Here is a 15346-nt window from a genome sequence, read left to right on the forward strand (position 1 = left end):
TTACACAGAGCATAATATAAACATTTAAGATCTTTTATGCAGAGAATATTTCTAATGCCCAGGAAAAGATGAGTAAATTTTCTGACTTTTGTGGAAATTGAGTCTATATGTAGGTCCTATCTCAGAATCTATCATAATTCCTAGATATTTTATACTATCTACGCATTCTAGGGTGTTACAATTACAAGTAGTTAGGTTATTGCAGTGGTGTATAATAATGTTTTTATTATATCGGGGATTATTAAAAATAAAAGACTGTTGACTCAGACCTATGACGTTTATTGACACTGCGCACACTCGTTATAATCTCCCACGTGACGCATCAGGACTGCCAACATGGCCATACATAACATCCTTTCCTCCTTTATTTTTTTTTTTTTTTCAAACAATTTACAATACCAAATAAAACTTAAACATAATCACTATGACTAAATCTGACAAGAGGTTTCACCAATCTGCCAGCCCTAGTTACTACATCAGTTTTCCCACTAGTGCTGGGTAAAGGCTCACTATCATTTTTATTTTCTTGACTTCCCAAGTCATACCATTTATCGGGATTTTCATAATTTGATTTTAACTTAATGCAACTTTTTTTTATTTGGTTAACATGGACCTTTTTTACCTCTCCTCCGATTAAAAGAATTAAATACACCCATGAACTTAATTTTAACTTAATATTTCCCTGAACCCATTTCATAGGACCTTTCAAATGTCTTAAGTATACCAATACATTATCATTTTCCTCATACTCTGTCAATGCATTTTTACTTGATTGCTTACTTTTATTTACATTATTTTCTTCTGTCAAAACATGAAGAGGTGTACGTGGCTCATACGAAAATATTTTAGCCATAGGAGACAAACCCGTGACAGAAGTAGGGGTGGAACGATAAGTATACAAACAATCTATTAGACGTTGAGCTGGTGACAAAAATTTAGAATTTTTTGAAAACATAAATTTAACGAAAAAGAAACGCAAATCTGGAAAAAACTTCACTTAATTTTGATAACAAATCCGAATATTTAGTATTTTTCATATAAAAACATTCTATCCACTCTGAATATGAATCACAAACTAACAAGTATTTGGAACCTTTTAAGTCAAAAAAATCCAAATGGACTCTTTCCCATGGACTTTCAGCAATAGGCCAATTATGACGCACATTTTTGTTAGCTTTTTGTACCGACTGACACATTTCACATCTAGAAATAATATCTTCAATATCTTGATTCATACCTAACCACCAAACATAAGAACGAGCAAGAATTTTTGATCTGACTATACCAGGATGACCATAATGTATTAAATTTAAGACTTTAGACTTAAGAGATTCTGGTATTACAATTCTGTCACCAAATAAAAGACATTTTCCCTTGACCGACAGTAAATTTCTGAACTTGAAATATTTTTTAATTTCTGGACTTGACAAGTTTTCAATCCAACCGATTGAAACATACTTAATGACTTTAGATAACATTTCATCTTTTTCAGAATGACTTTCAACTTCTGAAAATGGAATTAAGGGTGTTGACATGTATACAAAATTACATTCCTCTACATTAAATTGTTGTTCACTTGGCAAACGTGACATCACATCAGCTTGAGGAATTTTCAGTCCATTTTTAAAAACTAATTTATAATTGTACGCGGACAATATTATAGACCATCTTATGAGAAACAATATCAAAAATCACAAATATCATCAATGTATGCAGCACAGTTTTTTATGCCTCCCAAGACTGTATCAATGACCATTTGAAATGTGGCAGGAGCCGATGACAACCCAAAAGGTAAACGATTGTAAACATATAAACCATTACATGTATTAATTGTAAGTAATTCTTTACTAGAATCTGACACAGACAACTGTAAATATGCATTTGTTAAGTCTAATTTACAAAATACTTGACAACCTGAAAATTTATTAAAAATATCCTCTGGACGTGGAATAGGATATTGATCAATTCTCAATTGTGGATTGACTGTAGATTTTAAATCTGCACATAAACGTATTTTTCCATTTTGTTTTGGTACACAAACTATTGGAGAAGACCAAGTACTATATTTAACTTTAGAAATTATGCCTTCGCTTTCAAGACGATCTAGCTCTTGGCATACTTCTGCACGCAGTGCATAAGGGACCTCATATGCTTTGTGGAAAACAGGAGTTGAATTATTTTTTAAACTTAAATTTACCGAAAACTCTTTAATTGGTATGTCGTTATTCGTTTTAGAAAAAGAATTTAAATATTTTTGTGACAATTTTTCCGACAATGTTTGATTTATTTTTTCCACTGACAGACACTGAATTTACAGTATTATCATTACCAATATTTGACATAAAAGAATTTATAAATGTATTTTCCCAAGACGGATTCAAAATATTTATCCAATTCCTACCAAGAATAGCTTCAGACGATAGATTTTTAATAACTAATACTGGTAAATCCACGACCAATTTAGAATCATCTTTTACACTTACTTTTGCAATAAAAAATCCAAAACAATATAAATTTTGACTATTTGCTGTAAACAAATTACCATAGAACTGACTTAATTTACAAGTTTTGAAAAATTTTATGTACATTTTCTGACTTATCAAGGTCGATGAACTCCCTGTGTCAATCATGAAGGACATTTTCCTACCGTTTACAAACAAATCAATATTAGCTGTTTCAGACACGGACATATTTAAAACATTTATATTACCCACACATTTTACATGATTAATAACAATTGATTTTACACTAGAACAAAATTTTGACGTATGACCGTATGTATTACACTTGTAACATTTCCAATTCCTTGACGGACATGACTCTGGTTAATGACTGATAAAACACCTCTCGCATCTTTTTCTGGGATTTCCACGTGATGGAGATGAAAGACGACTTGATGACATTGAACTCCTATGACCTTGTTGCGGACTAGTACTCCTTTGACGTGACGTTTTCGGCTTTACTTCGAAAACTCCCGATGAAAGATCTTCTTTGTGTAATATTTCTGCAGAACAACTTACTGTCTCCATATTCTTCACAATTTTTTTTGGGTAAAATTTCGATCGCGCTGGCCTCGCTTATTATGAATATTTTTTAGATAAAACCTTTAGATTCACCTTAATTACTGTACGACAAAACTTTTAACCTTCGGGGAGGTGGAAAATATTGCAATAAAAATTTCAATTGCGTAAAACTAAAATTAGCTTTCGTTTTGTGAAACGAGACCGTCCATTTTCAAACTTTTATTTGTTTATTGTCAAATGTCATTTTGTTTTGTTGGTATTTCTGTTACTATAGGACAAAACGAACGGCTAGAAGTAGCTAGAGACAATCGCGCGGGCGTTTTTTTTAATGTTAAAAAATTCCGTCAAATTAGTATTTACCTAATATGCATGCATTATGTGCGTTGTGATTGAAATTTATTAGCTGGATTTTATTTTTTTACGTTCAAATTTTATTTAAGTAAACTATATCTGCGATGTTGAGCGGCTACGCTAAGTTTGTAATACAAAAAAAGTGCCCCTTTTATAGCGCCTGCTCGCGTCAAGGCAAGAAAAACATCCCAGTTTTCAATTAGTTTAGCGGCTACGCTAGGTTTGTGTAACATGGTTTGTGATTCAAAAGAAAGCGTCCCTTTTATACCGCCTGCTCGCGTCAAGGCAAGAAAAACATCCCAGTTTTCAATTAGTTTAGCGGCTACGCTAGGTTTGTGTAACATGGTTTGTGATTCAAAAAAAGTGTCCCTTTTATACCGCCTGCTCGCGTCAAGGCAAGAAAAACATCCCAGTTTTAAAATTGTTTAGCGGCTACGCTAGGTTTGTTGTAGTTTTATATATATCTCAAAAACCATGTTACGCAAACCTAGCGTAGCCGCTAAACTAATTGAAAACTGGGATGTTTTTCTTGCCTTGACGCGAGCAGGCGGTATAAAAGGGACACTTTCTTTTGAATCACAAACCATGTTACACAAACCTAGCGTAGCCGCTAAACTAATTGAAAACTGGGATGTTTTTCTTGCATTGACGCGAGCAGGCGGTATAAAGGGGCATTTTCTTTTTCATCATAAACCATGTTACAAAAACTTAGCGTAGCCGCTCAACATCGCAGAAATAGTTTACTTAAATAAAATTTGAACGTAAAAAAATAAAATCCAGCTAATAAAATTCAATCACAACGCACACAATGCATGCATATTAGGTAAATACTAATTTGACGGAATTTTTTAATATTAAAAAAAACGCCCGCGCGATTATGTTTCTAGCCACTTCTAGCCGTTCGTTTTATCCCATAGTAACAGAAATACCAACAAAACAAAATGACGTTTGACAGTAAAGTTTGAAAATGGACGGTCTCGTTTCACAAAACGAAAGCTAATTTTAGTTTTACGTAATTGAAATTTTTATTGCAATATTTTCCACCTCCCCGAAGGTTAAAAGTTTTGTCGTACAGTAATTAAGGTGAATCTAAAGGTTTTATCTAAAAAATATTCATAATAAGCGAGGCCAGCGCGATCGAAATTTTACCTTTTTTTGATTTTTCGAAACTCAGTGATTCATCTTCAGACAGTAATCTTATAGTCATGGCTTCATTTTTCACACCGCACACCAATTTATCCCTCAAGGCTTCATCCAGAAATGCTCCAAAATTACATGATATTGACAGACTTTTTATTTCTGAAATGTAATCATCAATTCCCTCGTTCGACTGTTGCTGACGATTATAAAATTTATATCTTTGGGCGATCGTACATTTTTTTTCTTCATATTTATTTTGAAGTGTTGTTACAATCTCGTTATAAGTTAACTCTTCAATATTTTTCGGATGAACTGTTTCTTTTAAAATTTTATATTTTTCCGCACCAATAATCATACAAAGATATCCAATTTTCTCTTTGTCCGTAATATTAATTACTTTTAAATAAATTTGAACACGTTCTAAAAACATTCCGAAGGTTTCACAACTCGACTCGTATTGCGGCACTGGCAAAGTACTCGTAGACATGTTAAAATGATTGAAAAAACAAAGACGAAATCACTGTTTTACACTGGACTTAATATTACTCGTTATTAATTTAACTTTTTCGATTATCCTCGTCGCCAATTATTATATCGGGGATTACTAAAAATAAAAGACTGTTGACTCAGACCTATGACGTTTATTGACACTGCGCACACTCGTTATAATCTCCCACGTGACGCATCAGGACTGCCAACATGGCCATACATAACAGTTTTGTGTTTCTTTCGGTTGTCCCGCTTGAGTTGCACTGAAGCGGATGAATTTTGTTTTCTCCGTGTTGAGTGTGAGTAGATTATTATCAAGCCATTGTTTAACACTGTTTATACCAGCTTCTGCTTTACTGTGAACTTCATTCCAGTTTTTACCTACAAATAACAAGACCGTATCGTCTGCAAAGGTAATAATGTGGTCGGCAAGGGAACTGTTACATAGCTCATTAATATATATATTAAACAAAATTGGCCCTAGAGTACTTCCCTGAGGTACACCAAATTTAATATTTGCTGAATCGCTTAGAGCAGGGCTGTCCAAACCACGGCCCGCGGGCCACATGCGGCCCGCGGTTTAGATTATTGCGGCCCATTGAACCTTTTTTTAACCGACTTCAAAAAAAGTCCGGTTCGGTTACACCGACTACAAAGAGGTCTGTAGGTGTACCCACTGCATATAATAATACTTTATTAACACGCTTTTATATTAACTTCACTTGTATGTTTGTTTGCTTGCTTGTTTGCTTGCTTGTATGTAACTCTCCTGCTGCCTTCCTCGGCCCTAGTGGTAGCCGTTTCTCAGGCTCCCTCTCCGGAATAAAAGTTACCTGTTAGAACCATAGTCGGTAATAAAGAAACTACCATTAAATAAATATAGTTTAAAGAAACTAAAAAACACGCTTTTGTAGCATACGAAACTAAAAAGTGAAAAATAAATATAGTTTAAAAAAACTAAAAAACACGCTTTTAAATAATATCGAACTAAAAACTTCAAAATAATTTTTAAAATAAGCTTAAAGCAATAATGAATGAAAAATGATAGTATTATTGTGAAAAAGCGTCGGGCGCACGATATACGAAAAATATGGCACAAAGCGCCCACGCTTTTTAACAATAATACTATCATTTTTCATTCATTATTGCTTTAAGCTTATTTTAAAAATTATTTTGAAGTTTTTAGTTCGATATTATTTAAAAGCGTGTTTTTTAGTTTTTTTAAACTATATTTATTTTAATTAATAATTGCTTTAACTTAGTTACTTTATTTATTTCTTGTCACATTTTGTATGAAAGCAATTATTATTCAGATTTTAGTTCATTATCTTCTTTGTTCGAAGTTTTAAATACATTAATGAGCAAACTATTTTTCTCGCGACGAAATTCAAACGTTTTGGGTATGTTCGATCACGTCGCTCACATCACTATTGACTCGAGAATTCGGGGAATTCCCCGAACTCAAAATAGGTACCTACCGCGCATCGTTCATTGGGCATTTGTTTGTCACTTGTCATTCAACGCAATGAAAGTTTTGATTGCGCAAGGTTACTATCAGGTTATTAAAGACTTTTACATTATTTTAAAGTTTGGTATTACGTTGTTCGCTTTGTGTTTGAGTGTATTGAACTTTTCATCATGTCTACAAAGAAGAGGAAGTTAAGTGAAGAAAATCGTACATTCAATGCGAAATGGGAGTTAGACTACTTTATCTCCAACAATAACAATAAAATTCAGTGTTTGATTTGTATGCAAGTTTGATCTGTAAGTAAAGAATATAATGTTAAGCGACACTATACTTCTTTACATGAAGAAAAGTATAAAAAACATGTCGGTGGAGCAAGAAAAGTTATGGTGGCTGAGTACAAAAAAAAAACTAATACAACAAACAAGTATGTTTTCAAAAGTAAGTACTGAGAATGAACAAAGCTTGGCTGCCTCATATGAAGTTTCATTACAATTAGCCAGAGCAAAAAAACCATTTAGTGATGGAGTTTTAATAAAAAAATGCGCAGTTGAAATGGCTAAACGCTTTATGCAGCCGAAATTAGCGGAAAAGTTTGAATCTGTTGCATTATCTCATCAAACGGTGGCGCGACGAATAGAGGACATGGGTAATTATATTACAAAAAAAATATGTGATTACTTTGTAGATTGCGAATACTATTCAATATGTTTGGATGAAAGTACCGACCAGACCGATGTCAGTCAATTAATAATCTTTATACGTTGCATTTCCAAAGATTTTACTATCACGGAAGAAATGCTGGATTTAATACCATTTCATGGAACAACTAAAGGCAGTGATATATTTGAAGCGGTTAACAAAACTATAGTAGAATATGGAGGATTTCGTAAGTGTTCTTGTATTGTGACCGATGGGGCAAAAGCTATGACCGGGACAGTGACAGGATTCGCGGGACTTCTAACACAAAATGGCATTGATTGCCCGTTGTTGCATTGTATTATACATCAGGAAGCCTTGTGTGGAAAATCTTTGCGTCAAATGAATGCTATGAAAGTTGTTATAAGGATAACCAATTTGATTAGAGGTGGAAACAGGGCATTGACACATAGAAAATTTAGAGACTTTTTAAGTGAAATCGATGCAAACTATGGAGATTTACTATTGCATTCGGAAATCAGATGTCTAAGTGCTGGCCAGTGCTTGCAACGCTTTTTCGCCTTAAGAAAAGAAATACCTTTATTTCTAAAAAATTAGATATCATCTGACACTTCTGAACTACAAGATAAAATGCGAGATCCTCAGTTTCTGGCGGATCTTGCGTTTTTAACTGATATGACGCAACACTTGAATGAATTAAATTTAAAATTGCAAGGTAAAAACCTCAATATAGCCTACATGTACGGAAATGTGAATGGATTCAGAAGTAAACTGAAATTGTTCAAAACGTCTCTACAACAAAATGATTTTTCTTTTTTTTCAAGTTGTAAAGAACATTATTTAGAGATGAAAAATTTTGAAGAATGTAATTTTTTGGACCACCTCAAATACATGGACGAAATAATCGTCGAATTTGAGCGGCGTTTTGCAGATTTAAAAAAAATTGAGAGTGATATAGCTCTCTTTACTCATCCATTAACGATCGCAGTTGCGAGTGTGAAGATTGATTATCAATTGGAACTGTGTGATCTGCAATCAGACCCCTTTTACAAGGGCAGAACAGAAACAGGAATTGATTTTTTTAAGCTCCTCGCTGAACGTTTCCCGAAACTGACGAATTTCGGGCAAAAAATGGGCTCGATGATGGGCAGTACCTACCTTTGTGAAAGTGCATATTCAACAATGAAGTTTATTAAATCGAAATACAGGTCTTCATTGACAGATACTTCACTTAAACATGCACTGCGCCTAGCTACCACTAGTATTGAGGTTGATGTTGACAGAATTGTAAAAGACAAATTAATGAAAAAGTAGATAATAAAATAACGATATTACGTATTATTACCAGTATTTTATTTTTATAAATATTTTGCGGCCCACCAATGTATTTAGTCTTTTTTATTGGCCCTGGGTCCCATCTAGTTTGGACACCCCTGGCTTAGAGTATCATTTATGTTCACTCTTTGGCTTCTGTTTTCTAAATAACTAACCATCCACTTTAATAGTTGGCCCTGTATTCCAACGCACTGTAGTTTTTTCAACAGAATTTTATGTGATATAGTGTCGAACGCTTTGGCTAGATCCAGGAATAGTGCAGTGCATTTAATTCCTCCATCGATATTATTAGAGATGATTTTTGTCAGGTTAGCGATAGCGTTTTCTGTGCTTAAACCTGGTCGGAAGCCGTATTGTCTATTAGAAAGAATGTTATTATCTTCTGCTTATAAAAATAATTGTTATCCTTTGTGCTATGCATAAATAAAATCTTGTCTTTAAAACATTAATTTATCAAAAAAAATAATAATTTCCAGATATGTGCTAAGGCGATTTTTTACAATTTTTTCGATAATTTTCGAGACCGAATTTAGCAAAGAAACTGGCCGGTAATTATGTACATGCGATTTGTCACCATTTTTGTGAAGTAATATAACTACTGAATGTTTTAAATGATTGGGGAATATTCCTGATTTAAAGCTTAGATTCGAAATGAACGCGATCGGTATTGCGATTGAGGATTTAATAAGTTTTAACAGATTTGATGAGACTTTATCAGGACCACAAGCATTTGATGACTTAAGATCGTCAATTATTTTCATGACTTCGTTTGTCGTTGTTTGTATATTGTTTATTTTATGACCGAAATTAGAGGTAGTAAACTTAGCGAGATCAATTTCAGTAGTATTAAGTTTATCAAGATTTTTTTTCGCAAGAGTGACTCCCACTGAAGTGAAATAATTATTGGCAAAATTTGCCATAATTTTTGGGTCTGAACAGTTTATATTATTAATGTACAACGATTTAATTTCGGAAGATTTATTAATTTTTGTTTTAGATATATTACGAAAAGCTTCCCACAGACGTTTTGGCGTACAGTTATTTTCGTAAATAATTTCTTAATAATAATTTTCTTTGGTCGATTTAATTAAATGTTTACATAAATTCCTATACTTTTTATAATGAGCTTGTACTAAAATATTTTCAGGACATCTTTTCGCCTTTTCGTGTAATTGATTCCTTCTGTGAATAGATTTGACAAGGCCAGGGGAGATCCAAGGTGTGAGTTTTACTTGATTATTTGTTATGTGTATGTGACTAGTGTGTTTAGATATATATGAATGTAATTTTGTGATAAATTCATTCATTGCTGAGTCAGTATCAATTTGGTCTAGAACGTTTTGCCAGTTTTCTGATCGCAAGTCTTCGACTAAGTTATTGTAATTTGTTCGAGGGACATATTTAATTTTAGCATCAGTGGGAGGTTTGTTTTTAAGACAGAGAGCTGTGGTGTAGTGGTCTGAAATTGTAGTGTGAAAAACAAATGAGTCGATTAGGTTAACATTTTTAACATTGATATGGTCTAGGCAAGATTTACTCATGCCCTGTTCTCGAGTAGGGGTGTTAATTGCCTGAATGAATCCATTTTCAGTAAGCAGGCATAAATAATCGTTATATTGACGGTGGTATTCGGGAATAGTATTAATATTGAGATCGCCTATGTTGATTTGACGTTCTATTTTTTTTGAACTATTGATGATTGCTTGAAGTGAGCTCAAAAAAGTTTCGATGTTTTGGAAAGCGGGTGATCTGTAGATTGCAAAGAAACATAAGTTGTCGTTCAAAACAATTTTCAGACAGTTTGCTTGTGATAATAAAATTTCATCTACTTGTGCTTGTATTCCGTCTCTGATGTAAACAACGATTCCACTTGATTTATTTAAACTTATGTTAGTGTGATATTCAGAGTAATTGTGTATAATTTTGGAGGTGTATTCTTTATTTATCCAACATTCCGACAAAATTATAACATCGAATGAGTAATTAAATTGATCAAGAAATAATAAAAAATCATCGATTTTTGAAATGCTTCTGATATTCTAATGTATGATTTTTAGACTATATGAGCCCCAATTGTATTTGTTTGGATTATTTAGATCATAAATAACATTTGTGTTATAATTTATATCGGAATCATTATAATTATCATATGGTAAACGAAACATAGTTAGTATATTTTAAATAAGTGTAGTATTGCGTAACATAGTTATTATATTTTAGATTAACGTGGTGCTGTGATCTTACCAATTTTTTTAATTTATGTACAAAATCAAATAGTTTTAAGTAGGTAGGAACTTCAAGTAAGACATTGAGATAGATATAATCTTAATATGAGTTAACTTCAATATGGGTAAGCACTTAATGCAATTTTGGATTATTTGACTTTTGAAGTATTACGAATTTTGTGAATCAATTTTAGATGATACCTTATAAGTTACGTATAAACGAAAATGTAAATCTAAGCTCCTCTAACACAAATATTTGTTTATTTCTACCTGTTGTACTTTGTACTATTGATACCTCAATGCGATTCACAGTGATAGTTCGGTGATTTATATGACAATGTGTTTTATCTGATATCCATTTATTTTTTTTATCAATATGAAAACTTAAAAAAACATTGAAACACAATTTTTTAAATCCTGAATCCTACAAATGCACATTAAACAACAAAATAATGTCTAGTATTAGTATAAATGCCTAACAAAATCGGTGGCAAATAAAATTTGTTTAGTTCTTTATGTTTAGTAGAGATGGCGACACTTCCGTTTGCAGCCCGCACACGTATAATTCTATCAGGTCAATATAAGCCTAGAATTTCGCTGGAAAGGTATCGCTTCTCGGCCTGTTGGCTAAGATCAAAGTGTAGTATCTGTTCTTATCAGCTTAATATCTGATAGTTCCCGCAATGCGGGACCAGTATATTAAACTGATTTTTGGAATGTGACGGGATGTTCGGGGCTTGCTCCACTCCTGTCGCGGGTTGGCCCGGCATTGCAGTGCCGCCGGGATCGGCCCATCTTAAAATTGTAATGAGGTCAAGATTACGGCGATTGGATGTGAATCGTACTAGCCCGTTTTCTTACTTTTACCTTGACCTAGAGTAAGAAGAGGTGGGTCCCAGAGGTGTGTCGTACTAGCTCTTCTTGGAACTTGGAACAATTGGTACAAGTATGAATAAATACCTAGTCCAAATACCTGTTCCCTAGTATTTCACTTGCTCATTACATGGGGGGGGATTGTTAGAGAATTTCTAAAAAGGTAATTCCCGTAAAAAAATGTGATTCCCACTTCCCACAACGACTTTTCAAATCCATTATGGGGGGGGGGGGGGTTGCTAGAGGATTTCAATTTCAATGGAGCAAAATAAAATAAATTTTTAAAACTTTATTTATTTCTCTCCGAACGAACCGGTTTCGGTGATTCTCATCTTACCTAACCTAATTAATTTGATAAATGAGTCTTAGCACGGAAAACTTGCTACCTAAATAAGAGGCCCCAAGATGTTAAATTATTAAATGACTGTCATCCCGTACAACGAAAGCGAATTTTCATTTTATAATGAAAATTAGAATGTTAAAATTTAAATTTCCCAGATGCACATTGCCTTTTATAGTAATTAAGGTGAAACAAAAGGACGACACAGTGCTACTCAAAGATATTAGATTCTAATATCTTTGGTGCTACTAATAAACATGGACGGAAATAAACAACATGGCCAACACAGATACATCAATGAACTAAAATAAGTGGTTTGACATAAATTTACTACTTAACACTATGTTTAAAAAAAAATTATTATATGCAATTCTGCATAAAAAACAAGGAACACTAAAGAAAAATAAATTATAATCTACTCTAAGCAAATACACAACAACATAATAATATCTGCAATATCTTGTGTTTAGTGATAGAAAACCAAACAGAAATAAAATACCTATACATTACAGTAGACAAATTAATGGATAAAATCGTCCACACACATTAACGTACTCAAAGACAGAGTGAGGAAACTAAGATACATCATAGATTCATAAAAATAATAATTAAAAAATAATTCCACTTAAATCATATAGGTACATATTCATCAGAACTTCTGTTTAAAGAATTTAAAGTCAGAAAACACGTAATTTTACAAATTTACAAAGAAAATAGTCTAAATAAAACTGCACCTTTTAAAATAATAGAAAACCCAGATAAACATCAACTCTCACAACTCGAAAAAGTAATTAAAAAAACAGTGCAATTCAACTATAAATATCTTGGAGTGAATTTTTTTTAATACATTATCAGAAAGTATTAGAAATAACAATAAACATTTTAAATACCACCTTAAAAATACACTGAAAATATAAACAGAATACTCATAGTAAAAATACCGAACATAATATTACACCCCCACATACACAAGCCAAGCTTTATTATGGTGATGCATCTCAACAACAAAGATTTTAAATGCCAACAAAGAACACAGTGAAAATATTTTTTTATAAAGCCTTAATATTTTATTTCTAGATGGCGCCACTTTCGTTCACAGTTCGCACAAGATAGCTTCCAATTTTCGAAAGCGAGAAATAATACATTAGCCGTGCACTAATTATGTGCACCACGTAGGAAGCGCCCGGCCGGACCTCGTCTCCGGCGATACTTTTGTACTCTTGCTAAAACCTTTTTTAACTGGTGGACGCATACTGTCGGAATTTATTGACAATACCAGTCGAGATCGCGCTGATCGCGATCTACTAAATTCAGTATCATAATCCTTTCTCGCTTACTCACCTACATAAGTTCCCTAATATTCAAAGATTAGGGAAACACTCTTCTTATGTAAGCGAGTAACGAGATGCCTATACATATGCCCCGCCCTCGGTATGAATACGCGAGACGCGAGACGCGCAAGACTAGCAAGACGTCCAATACTCGCAAGACGTGCAATACTCGCAAGACGTCCAATACTCGCAAGACGTGCAATACTCGCAAGACTCGCAAGACGTCCAATACTCGCAAGACTCGCAAGACGTGCAATACTCGCAAGACGCGCAAGACTCCCAAGACGCGCAATACTTAAGAATAAATACTAAGTACGAAAGTCTCTTTGAAATATCTGTTCCAAACATCTGTTCTAGTAAATACGTGTGAGTCGTACTAGCCCGTTTTCTTACTTTGACCTAGGGCCGTCTGTTTCAACAGAATGCTAAATCGTGAGCTAAGTTAAAAATTTAACTGTCAGTTAAAGTAACAAGGATGTTAAATCGGACCGCGCGCTGTTTCAAGTGCCTTAATGCAAAAGTAACAGTGTGGCCAGTCTAAAAAGCAGAATATTCCTCGAAATTACGTGGAAAAACGCACGGCATTATTTTTTGGTACGGCTACACCGAAGATTAAATATGATCTCTGGTTAAGTGACTGTCAAAATACAGAAGTTTGTTGTGCGTTGTGCGTCATTATAACCTCTTCTGACTTCTTGTTTGTTATTGTGTTCGAATTTTTTATTTCAGAATTTAATTTTTACTTACATGATGAAGATCGATTTATAGTTTTAGGAATAATTTCTTGAGAGTATTGGAGGGGCTAGTTTCCTTTGATTAATAATTCCAACCAAAATTTGTAAAAAAAAAGTTATATATTTATTACATAGTTTCTTTTCAATTATAATATGTATATTGAAACATTATATACAGGGTTTATAATAATAATAAGTTTTATACCAAAGTTTATGAAAAAAGATATACTTTTATTACATTGTTTTGTTCCTAGAAAAATATTTCTGTGGGTATTTAAAAATAAATGACGACCTGTTATAATATATACGATATTACACGGAAAAAATATAATTTACTTTCCAGGAGTAATATCTCCCTCAATTTGATCCGTCACAAATTTTGCAAGCTCTTTCGACATGCGATACCGTGCCAAAAATTCGGAATCATCCCAAATGACCATATTATTAACACGAAACAAGGTCGAAATGTTTTTGGCTTTCGCTGTAAAACATATTGCATGACGAATTCATCTTCACTACTGTCATCTTCGATAATATTAATCATGATTAATAATCGTTTCGTAACAACACTCAACAGAAGAACCTTACGTATAGAACTGTCAAATATTTCAAAATGGCGGAGTAACTCGAGAATCGCGAATAACTCGCGAGTAACTCTCGGATTTCGGGAAGTTAAAACAAAAGTTAAAAGTGACGTAAAACCAGGAGTTAAATTGATTGAAAAACGCATTTTGGTGAAATTTAACTTTAGCATTTACTTTTATTCTTACTTTTACTATAGCTAGCGTTGAAACAGACGGCCCCTAGAGTAAGAAGAGGTGGGTCACTGGGTCCTATGAATACTTTTCGTTACTGGGTACAAAGCTACAAAGAGATACCTGGTAACGTGACAAAATACTCAAAAGTAGGTATATTTACCTGAGGTATGAGGGTTGATTCAGAAAAAGTAATTTCTAAACTGCACTCACTTAAATTCTTACTAGGAATTTAATATTCTACCCACATTTTCCCCACAGAACTTGATTCCCCCATTAATTATTCGAAATCCATGGGGAGAGGGAGGGTTGTTAGAGAATTTCTTTGATTTTCAAAATCAAAATACACATCAAAAATACCTGGTAAAAGTCCTATTAAAAATATTTAGTCCCAGTATAAAATACTTGTGAGTATTTTGTAACCAGGTATTTTGGACATTTGTCACAAGTATGACAGTACATGAAAATACCCGGTACTTTCACTGGGTCTAAATACGCCAACTGGTACAAGTTAGAGATGGGTCCTGTTAGTACTTTTAGAGGTGAGTCCTGTGAGTACTTTTAGTTACTGGGTACAATCTACAATGAGTACAGGTAAAAAAAAATACTGGTTACAAAATACTTA

The 15346-nt window shown here is 33.4% G+C and overlaps 1 protein-coding gene and 1 non-coding gene across 2 annotated transcripts in view; both read left to right on the plus strand.

Annotated features, from left to right (window-relative positions):
• Positions 1–15346, plus strand: part of LOC149416534 (nose resistant to fluoxetine protein 6-like) — a 42193-nt gene that overhangs the window by 14487 nt on the left and 12360 nt on the right. The gene's annotated exons all lie outside the window — the stretch shown is intronic.
• On the plus strand, positions 11296–11488 carry LOC149416535 (U2 spliceosomal RNA). The gene has a single exon (XR_016303465.1). It is a non-coding gene; the product is annotated as a U2 spliceosomal RNA (small nuclear RNA).

Source organism: Hesperophylax consimilis, chromosome 16, assembly GCF_061612785.1.
Source record: "Hesperophylax consimilis isolate HC1 chromosome 16, BYU_Hcon_1.0, whole genome shotgun sequence".
NCBI classification, from domain to species: domain Eukaryota; kingdom Metazoa; phylum Arthropoda; class Insecta; order Trichoptera; family Limnephilidae; genus Hesperophylax; species Hesperophylax consimilis.